This window comes from Cupressus sempervirens, chromosome 4 (assembly GCF_028749045.1).
Source record: "Cupressus sempervirens isolate cs-2001-9-10 chromosome 4, ASM2874904v1, whole genome shotgun sequence".
Taxonomy (NCBI): domain Eukaryota; kingdom Viridiplantae; phylum Streptophyta; class Pinopsida; order Cupressales; family Cupressaceae; genus Cupressus; species Cupressus sempervirens.
The window spans coordinates 298,341,306-298,353,883 of NC_143121.1; the positions used below are offsets into that span (position 1 = coordinate 298,341,306).

Below are 12,578 nucleotides of genomic sequence, written 5' to 3' on the forward strand. Positions count from 1 at the left end.
TCACCTCCAACATCTAAATTCCATGTTAACATCTAAAATATTTAAGAAACGATTAATCTTTAAAGTATCTAGAAGTTGGGCTACTCTCAAGGGAAGTCCATCTTCATTGCTTACGAGAAATTCATCACAATAATTTAGTGTTCCCATACATCTAACATGGGTACATCCAAGAATGTCCTCATCACCTCTTGCATAAAATGAATCCAATATTACAAAATGCTCCCTAATAAATAATAGTTCAAGTGAAATAAACACATGAAAAATGAGAGATCAAAAGAGGAATCTACTTACCAATAGACATTGCCATCGCAAGAGAATGAGCCTCGTGATTATGGCATTTTGGGAAGAAATACCAAAATCTATTTTGGTATGGAATGTAATGAGATTCTCATTTCCCTAGCATCTATGAAGAAGTCTTAGGTTCATCTCAGGGATCAAATCAAGGATTTGGCTTCAGAACAAAGAGTTGTATATGACAGAGTGTTAAAGTCCATTGGCATGATTCAAGGCAAGCTAAAGGAAAGGAAACAAAGAAGAAAAAGAATGGAGTAAACTCATGGTAAAGAGGAGGGTCTTTAGATTATCATGAAGGAGGTGGATGGCTTAGGGGATGCAACTTCCTCTTGTCCTTCTAAGAAGCCTTTCTTCTCGAAGAAGCTCAAGGAGATGAGAAAGTAGTGGTCCTATATTGGGGTGTAGTTATGATGCTGGAGCTTGGTATTGGTGTGTGTCTACTAGTTTTTGGTTCATGTTAGGTGTCATTTTATCTCTGTTGGCTTAGTAGTTTAGTTTTTTTTGTTTTTGTACTATTTGGTGTTGGTGGTAATTTATTTATTTTTTCTAGTTTTGGTGCTAGTTTATATATTGTTTCACTTTTTTTGAACCCTTACTTTTTGTCCACTGGACTTGGTCTTATTTTTTATTTTTTATTTTGGACTCTTTCTCACTTTAGCTAATTAGAAAATTTCAAGAAATTTTAGGACACATCAAAGCCAAAAAAACATGTTCAATATATTCTCTATATGTTCTCTTCATATTGTCAAAAAAAATTACTTAATAATTCAGTGCGAGGAAGAAGCTAATTGTTACAAGAATGGTATTTCTCTATACCACATAAAAGTAAAGATGTTGAACTTATGTTCTCTATCTATTATCTTCATATTGTTAATGATATTTATGGTAAAAATTTAGGGTAAGTGCAAGAAGTTGGTTCTCACTTTTGGGCAAAAAGTGGAAGTGTTTTTCTTATTTTTGAAATTTTTTGTCAATTGATGTCAAAATTTGAGGCATTTAGATATTGAATATAAAAAAACTTTAGGAATAAATTTTTAGTGTTCAGAATCTGGTTCTTTAATATTTAGTTTATTTGTGTACCCATATGATATATTTTTCTTTTTGTATGGATCTTTAAAAACCACTTTTTCAACATGCCTATTTCGAGACTATACCACACTCGTGTACAGACACCATAATTTGACACAAATAAATGAATTTTTATAAATCCTTTTAAAGGGAGTTACCTAATACACCTAAGATCGATTACAATATTTTTCCTTAATTTTTTATCAAATATTTATTTATTTATTAATTATTTATTGGCTATAAATGTAACTTTCAAACCCTCTCGTGTACGGACACCATAATTTGAATCAAAATTTCTCTTTTTTCAAAAATTAATTTTTTTAACCTCAAAAGAATTGTATGTAGATTGATGACATATAAATTAATTTAAAAAAATATATAAAATAAAAAAGTTATTAAAGTTTTAGTGAACTTCACTGTTTTACATTTAGGTACAACCTTTCATTAAAAAATAATGCAAAAATAGTAAATAAAATCATAACACTATAAAATTTATATTTCTAAAATCAGGACACTGAGAGCTCTAATGGGTTTTTGTTTCATTAAAAAATTTTCTCGGGAAGACCCTCTAAAAATTATGGCAAGGGCTGAATTTGTCAATTCAATGCCTTAGCCAAATCTTGAGAGATCAAGGCATAGGCTTGGTCTGAGCAAGCCTATTCCAAACCAAAATTAGAGGTTGGAGGAAAAAATCTAGCCTAATGTTGTAAGAAATAGGTACCCATTATTTGAAATTCAAAAAAAGGGTAACCATTTTGAAAATGTCAAATTGGCATACAAAATCCCCGCAAAAAACAAAATTTTAAATTTTTAGAACTGATACCCGTTTCTAAAAAATAATTTTTTTTATGTTTTAAAAAATAGGTACCCTTTTTTTAAAATAAAAAATGGGTACTCAATTTTACAAAAAAATGGTTGTCCATTTTTTAAATTTAGGAGTGGGTGCTTGAGCCTAAAACAGGTACCCATTTTTAAAAAATGGGTGCCCATTTCTAAAGGAGCACAATCTCAATCCGTGGACTTCTGTGAAATTGAGATCCAATTCCTTGCTTCTACCCTTTACTTGAACAACATCCAGTTCAAAGTGGGAAAGTTTTTAGTTCAAGTGCTAGAGTGGTATTTAGAACAATATGGATCCAAATGTGGATTATTATGTGAATCACAGAGGGGAATAAGCTAGATTATATTTTACACAGTATAGATTTGAAGGTGAGCTTGGAATCACCTTAGTTTTTGCCTCTATGCAGCGGGGGCCCACCATGACTACTCATTCCTAACCAATATTCTATGAGTCAAAAATAGCAATTAATAATATAGCACCAAGAATATGTGTTTCTGTTATAGTGTTAGTAGATGCCACAACTTTATCAAAATGAGAATAACCATTTTGCATATGAAAATATAAGAAGAATTGTCATATTTGAATATATAGCTCTTTATAATGAGAATATAAGTCGATTCATCACATGAAAATAACCCATTATGTGAAGGATACCTTTATATTCCAAGCTCTACTTGTTCTCTCTATTTAAAGGATCGTAATTAAAAATGATGAATAACAACTAGTCAATTCATTTACTCATTAGTCATATTACTCAATAAGGAGTCATCCTCCACAAAAGATTGAAGAGATTGTGGTAGGTTGTACAGACTAGATAGTCAATATTTGTCATGGCCAAATCAATACTTAGAGTGAAAGTTGTATCTGCCAAAGCTTTCTGCTCCTTTAAGATTGAAAGCAATGGCATGAAAAGTATAACATGGTAAATAATTTAATCCAATGTCTTTTTATTTATGGATAAATATGAGAATTATTCAATATGAAGAAAATAGATTGCATAATCAACCTGCAAGGAAATAAGAATGGAAGAAAAGGTAACTTGGTATCTTTTGCAAATATTTTTGAGGTGATACCTTCATTCTTTGTAGCAAAGTTGAGAAAAGCCAATGGAGATACAATATAATATGAAAATTTATGTAATCAATAGCTTAAACCTATTCTCAAAGATATTATATGGGTTTGGTAAGATGATAATCATACTTTGGGACTTGGGTCATTCTTAAGGAAGAAGCTAAAATTATTAAGTCAAATTCGAAGAAACTAGATTGCTAAATCAAGATGTTGGGATAAATGGTTTCTATATTTGAAACCATAAAAATGAATATCCAAAATCATTAATCCTTGTGAATAATCATTTTTCTCATCATAAAAAGTTATAGTGAGAATGTGATAATACAATTCACATGCCCAATTCTATTAATTTAAAAAAAAAATTAACTCATCCACAATTTCAAAAAAATTGATGACCATTATCTATATAGATTAGAATTTAAGTACCAAATACTACATACCTCACTTCATATTTTGATGCAATCCTAGTAAACTTGTTTGCATTCTATTTGGAAAGTGCAATTCATTTATCACCATCAACAAGCATTGGAGAAACAAAATCAAACATTAGAAAAATGTCATAATTAGAAAAGTTGACATAAGTTTCAGATTAAAACAATTGAATAAGTTCTAGAATATTTATACACTTAACTATTTCTTTTTCAGGTCATCCTTAAATTGGTCTCCATGTCTCCATATTGCAAAGACATTAGTCCATAGAGTGTCCAAGCTATAGGGGTCTACCAATAGTACCATCTCCCCCATAGAGGAATCATCTATCAAATTGTAGGTTCCCACCTACTTGTTAGATTCTGAATCAAGAATGCATGTGCAACTGCATTCTATATGCATGGACAATCAGCATAGATGAAAAAATGCATCATGTTACATTTATTTATTAGGTCTATTAAGTTTTTAAAATTATAAACCATCATGAACATTAGAACTCTAGCTGCTATGGACAAGCAAGGCAACACATAGAAAGTCTTGATTTGCTTGCATGTTGAGGACATTACTTTTTCCTATAAGAGTCAAAGTTACAATGTTCATGATGGTCTATAACTTAAAATACTTGATTAAAGACCTCTAAAAAAATACAAACTTGTTACATTTTTTGAGCTCCACATGATTTCACATGGATATGAATTGAGACTGCATATTGAATTATGATCTCCTTTTGCATTTCCTATAATCAAGAGATTCAAACAGTTAGGTGTCGTGCAATCATAGGTTAATATTGAGCTTCAATTGATTTTGAGAATAGTTTAATATTCTCTACTAATTAGGGTCAACCACATGAAGGTGGAAGCTCATTCCCTCCCCCCCCCTCCCCACATCTAAATTCCCCATTAACATCTAAAATATTTAAGAAAGGATCAATCTTTAAAGTACCTAGAAGTTGGGCTACTCTTAGGGGACGTCCATCTTCATTTCACACAAGCAATTCATCACAATTATTTAGTGTTCATGTACATCTAACACTGGTACATCTAGGAATGTTCTCATCGCCACCTACATAAAATGAATCCAATATTCCAAAATGCCCTCTAAGAAATAATGGTTCAAACACATGTAAAATGAGAGACAAAAAGAGGAATCTACTTACCAATAGGAGTTTCCATCATATCTGTGGCCATGCTACGTGTTGAGTGAGTTTTATTGTTTTATTGTGGCCATAAATACACACATACATACATATATAAATACATACATATACACATACATATATACATAAATGCATACTTATATACGTAAGTACATATATAAATGCACACACACACACACACACACACACACACACACACACACACACACACACACACACACACACACACACACACACACACACACACACACACACACACACACACACACACACACACACACACACACACACACACACATCTGCATATACAATTTTATCACCTTGGAAAATTGTATTTGATCGTGCTAGCTAGGAAAAGTTGATTGTTCATTTTATTGTACCTAATTTGATGACAATTCTACAAGAATTTTTGATCAACACAACTAATCAACAACTGGACCAATTTAACTAGTTTGTGGCTTATTTCTATTTAAAAAAATTATATTTTTTGTATAATTTCTTGCAAATTCTACCAATTTATCTTGGTCTACATTATTTTTGTTCAAGATCTTGACCAATCTTGAAAACTTGAATTCTGAAATGAAATCTATTGGGGAAGTGATTGAAACATATGCACAAGAACATGACATCCAATTTTTCCCTAAAGTGGGATGCACACATGATGGTCTTCAGGTTTATGGCTTTAGAACTATCAATATCTATCAAGATTTTATAAAACAACAAGTTCTTGCACAATCTAGAGATAGATGGGTGATTGCATCATTGGAGCAGCTAGTGGAGATGCATCATAATTTAACGAGAGAGATTCTATGGCAATATACTAGAAGGAGAAGGAGCAACTTTAGAAAGAGATTGCACAACAGAAACAAAAACTAGACAACAAAAAGGATATTATGGGATAACAAGATAGAATCTAGAAAAGTGTTGTAGTAGGTACTATGACATTGGAATCAATTGCAAGTGTAGATCTCCACACTCCACACTCTTTCACAACTTCTCTATACCCTTGTTTGGAGCTCTCCACAATCGATCAAAAGGGAATGATTAATATCATGTTTCTTTTTTTTGTTTATAACCATGCTAACATTGTAATTACAACACCGTCATTATTGCAATGACATTAGGGTCAATTGCATAAAAAAATGAAAATCACCACAAATTACACTTTCGTCGCAAATTGCCATCACAATTTGACCCTAAATGTTGTAGTGACATTACACTTTTATGAGCTTAATTGACTCATGAGCCTAAAGTAGGTAATCTAGGTGTGTAGAGAGGGGAATTGCTTGCAATGGGGCCAGAGCCCTAAGTGGTTACTAGGGTAACTCATTGCAAGTTACTTGTAACTAAGTGATAGCATAAAATATTAATGAGGTTTAAATGAACTAAAAAGATAAATGCCCATTGTTCGTTCCTTAAGTGCTTACATAGGCTAGGATGAAAGTGTGAGGATGCATGATTGAGGTCTTGCATAGTTAGCTAACCTTGTCTGTATGAAAGGTTATTAATGCTACATCGAATCGCACAATTAGTAATCACACTTAGTCATCTTCCAAGGCATTATTGATTAAATATTAAATATTTTAAATTTATTTATGTTATCCCCTAATCAATTAATTTCATTAATTGAATATAGTTCAATTAATAATCAAATGAGAACCAATAGTCTAATTTATTAATCAAACCTCCCCTCCTCTAGTATTAAATTAAATAAATTACATAAGCTATTTTATATAATTTCAAATATCTCCTTCTAGTTAACTAATTCAATTAATTAAATGCCTCAACCACAAACTAATCCTCAACCTAGTAGTTAGCCTAACCTAACTCATGCACCAACAATTACTTTTTAAATTAAATAATTCACTTTATTTAATTAACTCCTCCACCTACCATTTTTAATAACAAATCCATTCACTAGCCACATCACTCCCCTTAATTGAGCCATATCACCATCTTAAGTAAGAAACAACACCCCCCTATCCATGTCTAATTATCTCTCTTGATCACTTGAACAAATCAAGGCACGCTTTAAGTCTTCCTGACTCAAACCCAAGTCCACTCTCATGCCACATCTCCCTCTCCCACAAAAGAACACAAAAGTATATTTCAGATCTCCTTCAGCTAACTATCCATTCATAAATCATATCCCCTCATACTCATTCTCATTCTACTTGTAGTCATTAAATAATCCTTTTTATGAAGTAAAATTAACATGCATTCCTTAAGGGAAATAAATAAATATGAAATAAAAAGGTTAAAAGGTGGGCACCAAGTAGGTAGGACCCACTTGGAGACAAAGTATCCAGTGAGATAAATGGCTAAAAAATGAAATATAGTTGGTGGATTTCCACCAATAGGAAGAGAGTTGCATTTTCATAGATTTGTCCAATCAAAACTATAATAGGCATGTGCATGATTTCTAAGATATACATTTTTCTATATAGCATAAAATATGTAAAATGGGGGATTTTATTTAAATGAAAAGCTCAACCATTTTGAAAGGCATGTTGGGAATTATAAAATGAATAAAATAATAAAAGGGGAGAGGGTAAAAGCTTATCATATAAGAGGTTATTTTACCAAACACAAACACCTTTCATGGCTTCTTTGTGGCAATTAGAGGCTTCATTTTGCAAATCTATCATTTGTGTATTTGACAAATTTGGAAAGGATAATTTTGGCATTTTTATTGCAAACATTTGATGGACATTTTAGAAAAGGGTTTTAGAGAATATTGGTTTTCCTCTAGAAATGGTTTTTCTTATACATATGGAAATATTTTGATGAGTTTTTTATTGCAACTAATGTGATTTAATTTTTAGCTCAGGGGGGATGAAAGAAGAGGGTTACTTTGCTACAAGTGGAGGAGAATCATGAGGACATTTGGCACTTTAAGAAAAAATATAGGATTCTCTTCTCTTCTACTTATTAGATTCTTTCTTCTCATTCTACAAAGTTGGTTACAACTAGTTGGACAAGTTTCCACCATTTTTAGCATTTTCTCACATTTGATCAACATTGTAAAGTCTCGTAGAGAAAAATAATGAAATATGTGTTTAGTCAATATTGTAGGGTCTTGTTTCTTTAAATTGTATGTTTTTGGATGACAAAGATCTAGCGTATGATTTTCATGAATAATGTGTATTCAGTTTCAGATCTCTCTATTATAAGATTCAATCAAGTTTCAAATAAATAAATCTAGTATTTTTTCATTTGGTGTCTTGTTATGAGATATATGTTTTCTCTATTTGTGCTTTGATTCATGGAACTAACTAAATCCTTACTAAACAGCATAGATTGATATGAATTTTACATTGATTTTGATAAAAAGGTTGAGATATGAATACTAACAAAGAATTTTGTAAGGCAACATGTCTTAGATCTAATGCTACTCCTTGAATTTATATTATGTACAATAGTTAAATTCTCATGATCCCATTGCCCAAAGAGGACAAGGCATTGAACACAACTAGGAACTTGCATTTCTTGTTGTTTTATACATATTTCTTATGACAAATTTCAAATATCAAAATCTATTACCCTTTCTATTTGTAGTTGTAGGTTGTGGGTTTCACATCTGATGCTCCTTGAGAATTTGAATTCAACATCTAATTAACCATCATTTTGGTAACTCCCTTCATGATTAACATCTTGATATGAGATAATCTATTTATGTATTATAACATGTGCTTCAACACTAGATATATTAGGTGAATTCAAGGTCTATCAACCTTGGTCTTCCAAAGGTTGAAGTGTAGAAGGAAGTGGTGCCTTGTTAGTTGGTCTAGGTTCTAAGCATATGTGTTGATCATGAGATTTAGCTAGTCCTTGGATGTATTTTTGTTTTAGCTTCCTAGTAGCTAAATTGTGTCAAACTAGGAACCAACACATGCAATAACAAATTATAAGTGTTAGTAAACTTAGCATATTGACACACAAAAATAAAAATGAATTCTATCAATAGTATCACATGTAACTAGTAGTAGAAATTAATAAAATTCATTGTAAAGTCTCATAGAGGAGAATGATGAAGTATGTGTTGAGTCTCTGTAGGGTTTTGTCTTTGAGTTGTATGTGTTTGTATGACAAAGATAGCTTGTGGTTTTCATGAATAATACATTTAGTTTTAAATCTCTCCATTGTAAGATTCTATCAAATTTTAAATGAATAAATCAAGGATTCTTCTAATTGGTGTCTTGTTATGAGATACATATGTTCTTTGTTTGTGCTTTAATTTAAGGAATCAACTAAATGCTTAATGGTGAACATAGATTGATATGACTCTTGCATGGATTTGGGTAAGAAGGATGATAAATGAATATTGGTAAAAGAATGTTGCAAGACAACATGTCTTAAATCTAATGGTATTTCTTGAAGTTTTGTTATGCAAAATATTTTACTTCTCATGATTCCCTTTTCCAAAGAGGATAAGGCATTGATCACAACAAGGAGCTTGCATTTCTTGTTGTTTCATGTACATGGTTCTTGAAAGCATATACCATGAGGTATTGTTCACTTTATAGAGCATTTATGCCAACATATCAAGCTTCCAGCCAAACTTGCTTTGCTACACCCATCTTCACCATCACTAGAATGCACAAAAAGGTTATGTAACTAAATCGTTTCACAAATCAATTCAGCTATCAATAAAATTATGTTTGGTACTATTGACACCTTCAAATTCAAAAGGAGTTTGGATTGACCACATAAAAATTTGACTAAGGCATAAAAGTGTATCCTTGAAAGTTATTTTAAATGACCCAATTGAGATGTTTACATATTTCTCATGGTTGGTTACCATGAGAAAGTATGTGTTCACCCATGTTTTGGACATGGAAGAAGACTTGTGTGTTAGTTTCCAGCTCCACATGACTTCATTTGCTAGGTTTTTCAAGTCAGATTTGTTTGTGTATTTTTAGATTTGCTAATAGTCCAATGCAAAAATTATTGAGGGCTGACTTTGAAGGTTAATGATAGTTAATTAGTAAGCCAACAATACAAGATAACTATTGCTCTGCATTCTCAAAGTGCTTGTATGTAAATTTTGAAGCCTTCAGGAGATTTGTTTGATGTTTTTTAAAGTTCCATTTCATATGCATGATGCTATGTTGTGACTTGCATATTTTTGATAGTTTAAAGAGGTCAAGATTGACCATTAGTATTTTTCCCAAAAGGAGATTCATGAAGTGCATATTCGCTTTGCATCTCGATGAGTTGGTTTCCCAAGTTTCAACTTAGAGGAGCAAGGTTTAATATTTTTTTGAAGTGCAAAGTTGATAGGGTTTCATAACAATACTTGCATTTGTAGATGGAAGAAGTTTGAAGTGGTCAATGTTGTAGATTAAAATCTCCCACCTTCCACACTTCAAGCAAAAATATTTTGAAGAGTGTTTCTAAGTATGTAAATTTCTTCTCAGTTCCTCGGATCCCATAATCTAATCTCATTTTAGCCATTGTTTAAGGGAAGAACCAAAAGATGTTTGCTTAACATATTGAACATATAGAGATTGGGCTAATGCCAATCCCAAGGAGAAAAGAAATTATGAGAAAATATTTTAATTTGGGCCCTTAAGATGCAAAACGTGCCAAAGACAAATTTAATCTACGATTGTTAAGTTTAAGTTTAAGTTATTATGCATATAATTTATGGATCTAAATAGTAATATAATGGCATTTTATTACAATGGGTGTTAGATTAAAGTGTTTTCAAAGTTACCTCGTAATAGTTTAAAATACACTCGCACATTTGCGTATGTGTGTCCCTTAAAGAAATCGATCATATCAATCCATCGTATCTTCCTAATGCTCGCCCCAACGTCGTCCCATCGTATCTGATAAATTAGGGAAAAATTTGCTAGAATAATATTTCTATTTAAACCCAATCGCTCTTCCTCCACAAACACATTATTTCTAAAGCTCCACTGTTTTCCGTTTGTCACTGCCGAGTCTCAAGCTTGATCATTGCTTTTCACAAGTATTACCTGTTGACCTCTGTTTATTCATTTTCTCTCCCAAACCCCCATTTCGGACTGAACAAATCCATTTTTGCTGTCCCTGCTTTAGGTACTCGCCGTATATTTGCTCCATTCATTTTTCCTGTGTTACAAATGGCACTTTATCGTGTAAATCCCTATCTTTTGTGCAATTCATGCGGTATACATTTAGGGAGTTTTACGCCTAATTATTATGGAACACAATTTCATTACTGTGAGGAATGTGACAAAGCTCAGAAAATCCACCCTGATTGTGAGTTCTTGCAAAATTGGGACGAAGATATATTTCAAGAAGATTTCGCAGATTTCACATTGGAAGGAAGCGATGGAGGAATCGTGAGGGCGCATAAAGCCGTTCTGGTATTTTAGAAACCCTCGCTGTTTAAAAACCCCAACTTTTGCTCTTTTAAATGTTATATTTAAATGTGACTTTTTTGCAGGCAGGGAAGTCCAAAGTTTTCAAGGCGATGCTGAGAGCAGGAATGTCCGAGTCTGTGAACGGCAAAGTGAAAATATCAGATATGACAGCCGGAGAGTTAAAACCGCTAAATGATTTTCTGTATTCGGGCAAAGTAAATCAAGCAAGCTTGGAATGCCATGGAGTCGCTCTTTACAGAGCTTCTGTTAAATATGATCTGCCTCTTTTGACGGCAATTTGTGAGAGATTTCTGGAAAGTAACGCGGCTAAAGATGTTCGTGGGGTTTTCGAGCTTGCTGTAGATTATAAGGTGAAGAAATTTCAGGAAGCTGTGTTGCCGTTAATTTTCATAGAAGGGTTTGTTGAAAGAAATCGTCCTGTTTTAGTGATGAAAACTCTGCGAGCAGCTTCAAAGTTCGAATGCTTTGCCGCGTATCGAGAGAAGAATTTGAAAACGATTCGTTCGCTTATGGAGACCGCTTTCTATCGAGCAGCAGGTGCACTCTCAAATAGAAGTATCTTTGTTTTTTGCTCTTTTCATTTTTAGGGTATCTTGTTTTAATTTACAATTGTTTCTTGAAAAGAAAATAAACATGCTTTTTCTGTTTTGGTGCTTAGAGTATTGTGAAAACCTACAAAAAGAAGTCGAAGAGCCAAATGAAATGGTGTGGGTAAGTTGACAAATCTCTTCCGGCTGATGTTATATATGTTTAAGTTGCTATATATGTTTTTTTGATGAATAGTTGCTTTTTCCGGCCCACTTGAAGTCTCTCGCAAGGTGATCTTGTATCCCCCGACCCTTTTTTTGTGAATTGTATTCTAAATATATTTTTCAATAGAACAGGACTATTCATCAAAAATTACGGTCTCTTTGATAAGTGACGTTTATTTGGATTGTTTTCGAATTACTTAACTTGTGTATTATTTTTTAATATACATTTCATATCATGTTTAGTAATATATGGTAGAGTTTTAATAAAGAAAAAAAATACAAATTAGAGTTTGATTAAAACAAATATGTCGTTATAGATGATTATAGTATTGTGTATCATCACAAGTTGAAACGTAAATAACAAATAAGGATTAAGAAAATAAAATGTTTGTTGGAGTTGTTCAAATTAGTTATTATTGTTTGTTAGAAGATCATTAAGATCTCTAAACTATTTTTTTTGGGATATGAAGTATATTTATGGTTGGAGAGGAGGGAGTTTTGAAGTTATTTAATTTTGATTACTCATATTTGTTGTGGTCTAATGTGATCACACAGTCTGATAACATTAATCACATATAGTTTGATAGATTGAT

General features: G+C 32.2%; 1 pseudogene; it reads left to right on the plus strand.

Annotated features, from left to right (window-relative positions):
- LOC149561190 (uncharacterized) overlaps positions 1–12,186 on the plus strand; it is a 186,729-nt pseudogene extending 174,543 nt beyond the window's left edge.
- The last annotated feature ends 392 nt before the right edge of the window (positions 12,187–12,578 follow it).